At 78.7% G+C, this 2,500-nt stretch overlaps 1 non-coding gene across 1 annotated transcript; it reads right to left on the reverse strand.

Moving 5' to 3' along the window:
• Positions 1 to 889: 889 nt before the first annotated feature.
• LOC144247399 (5.8S ribosomal RNA) lies at positions 890 to 1,042 on the reverse strand. Its single transcript, XR_013341101.1, has one exon. It is a non-coding gene; the product is annotated as a 5.8S ribosomal RNA (ribosomal RNA).
• Between the last annotated feature and the right edge of the window lie 1,458 nt (positions 1,043 to 2,500).

Here is a 2,500-nt window from a genome sequence, read left to right on the forward strand (position 1 = left end):
GCGCCGACGGAGCCCGACGGGCGGGCGGGCGGGCGCTCTCTCCTCCGCTCCCCCACCGCCGGCGGCCCCGCGCGCCTTCCCCCTCTGCCCCCCCCCCGCCCCCGCCGCTTTTTCGTTCCCCTCGCCCCTCACCGCGAGGGCCGAGAGAGCGCGAGCGAGCGAGCGGGCGGGCGGGCGGGCGGGCAGTCGGGCGAGCGAGCGACGCGGGGACGCGGCGCAGAGGAAAGACGGACGGACGGACCCCGTCCCGGAGACGAGAACCGAAAGGAAAACACGGAAGCACACACGCGGCAGAGACGGCCCCGGACCGGGGGGGGGACGCGGCCGCCAGGCGGCGGGCGCGACGGCCTTCGGCGGGGAGAGGGAGAGAGCGAGAACGGCGACGGCGCCCCTGGCGCCCCGAGACGGCGACAAAGAGGGACGGGGAAGGGAAGGAGAGGACGACGCGGGGGTCGCCCCCGCCCCCCCCGGCGCTCGCGCCTCGCGCGCGGCAGCACGGCACGGTACCCGCGCGGTACCCACCCGCAGACAGCCGCCCGCGCGGGGGGAGGCCGGGGGGGGGCGAGGCCCGCGCGCCTCGCCTCCCCCCCTCTCGCCCTCGTCTCTCGGCCCTCGGCGGGGCGCTCTCGACGCCGCCCCGTCTCTCTCGCTCTCTTTCTCCCCGGCCGCCGCGCCGCCGCTCGGCGACGCGGCCCCCGGCGAGGACGAGCTCCGCCCCAGCGGCTCGCTCCGGGAGCGGGGAGCTACGGAGCGCTCCCCGAGTCTGCATTTAGGGGGACGAAGGCCCTCGGGCGCGGCCACGACGGCCACGGCCACGACGACGGGCCTGCGAGGCGACCCCAGCCGCGCCGCCGGGGTGGCAACCCCCGGGCGGCGATTGATCGTCAAGCGACGCTCAGACAGGCGTAGCCCCGGGAGGAACCCGGGGCCGCAAGTGCGTTCGAAGTGTCGATGATCAATGTGTCCTGCAATTCACATTAATTCTCGCAGCTAGCTGCGTTCTTCATCGACGCACGAGCCGAGTGATCCACCGCTAAGAGTTGTCTGGCTTTCGGCACCGAACCCCGCACACGGGCGGAGGGGGCCCCTTTTTTTCTCTCTCGCCGAGGGGGCACGCACGCGGGCCGCCCCCGGCTTCGACCGTACGAGCACACAACGCAACGAACCGAGTGGGGGGGGAAAGAAAAACCATCCGAGAGCGAAACGCCCAACGGAACGCTCCGAAGGTCGGCGGGAAAGGCGGGGGGACCCGCGTCCCCGACCGCCTCCCCCCGCCGCTACGAGCGAGGGGAGACGCCGCCGGCAAACTGTGCCGTCCTCCGGAGGCGGCCCAGGCGCCCGGGCTCGGCCCGGCCTCCGCACGGAGGAGGCACGCGGCGCGCGCCGGACCGCGGGGGGACACGGCGGCCCGCCAGGCCTCGCTGCAACGGGACGACGGGACGCACGCGGCCGGGGGCGCGGCCGTCGGCCCCCGCGCGCGCCGCTCTCCCTTCTCACCGCCGCTCCGCGGACCCGCGGAGCGCCGCCGCGCCACCGCGCGGCCGGCTCGCTCTCTCTCCCCAGCGGCCTTGCCGCGCTCGAGACGGCACACGACGGCCACCGCCCAACCGGCAACGCCCCCCGCGGGACCGCTCCCGCCGGGAAGGGCGAGCGCCCGGCGGACGCGCTCCGCCGCCGGCGCCGGAGGCGGGCGCCGCACCGAGACCCGAGCCGGCGTCGCGAGCGCCCGGAGCCTGCCGGACGGCTGACCCGCCGCCGCAACGGCCGCACTCCCGGGACCGCCGCCGCCTCGCACCGTCACGGAGCCCCTTTTTCCTCGGGCACGCGCGGCCCAGGGGAAGGCGTGCGGCGCCGAGCCGGGGGGGTAGGCGGGGAGGGGGGCAGCGACGCCCGCCCTTTTCTCCCCGCTGACCGGGCGGGGAGACCGGGCGGGGAAGCGCCCCCCCCCCCAACCCCCCACGGCCGCCGCGCGCACGACCTTCCTCCGGGGCTCCGCGAGCGGACGGAGAAAAGGGCGACGGGGAGGCGGCGGGCGGGGCCCGGGCCGGGACCGCCGCCGGCGACGGCGGGCGCCGTCCGGCCGGCCGTCCCCGCTGGCGGGGGACACTCGCCGAGCGGCGCCGCCGCCGCTCGGCACGGGGCCGCCCGCGCTCGCGGACTCTCCGGCGACGGAGGGACCTGCCGAGCGCTCGGCCCCGGGCGGGCGGGCGGTCGCTGAGCCGGGGACGGCCGGCGACCGGCGCCGCCGGCGCGCTCGAGGAGAAGGCCGTCGAGGGGAGAGAGACGGCGCGGCCGCGCCGCGCGCGGCGCCGCACCCCAGAGACCGCAGAGGCGGCCGAGGAAGGAGGAGAGCGCGGCGGGCCCCGGCGGCCGCAACCCCGCAGCTGAGGAAGGGGCGAGAGAGCGCGCGCTCTCTGCCGGCGTCGCCCGTTTCGAGGCGAGCGGGTCGGCCCCCGCGGCCGACCGCGCGCCGCGGCCTCTCCGCCGAGGCCGGGCCGCG

This window comes from Lonchura striata, chromosome 21 (assembly GCF_046129695.1).
Source record: "Lonchura striata isolate bLonStr1 chromosome 21, bLonStr1.mat, whole genome shotgun sequence".
Taxonomy (NCBI): domain Eukaryota; kingdom Metazoa; phylum Chordata; class Aves; order Passeriformes; family Estrildidae; genus Lonchura; species Lonchura striata.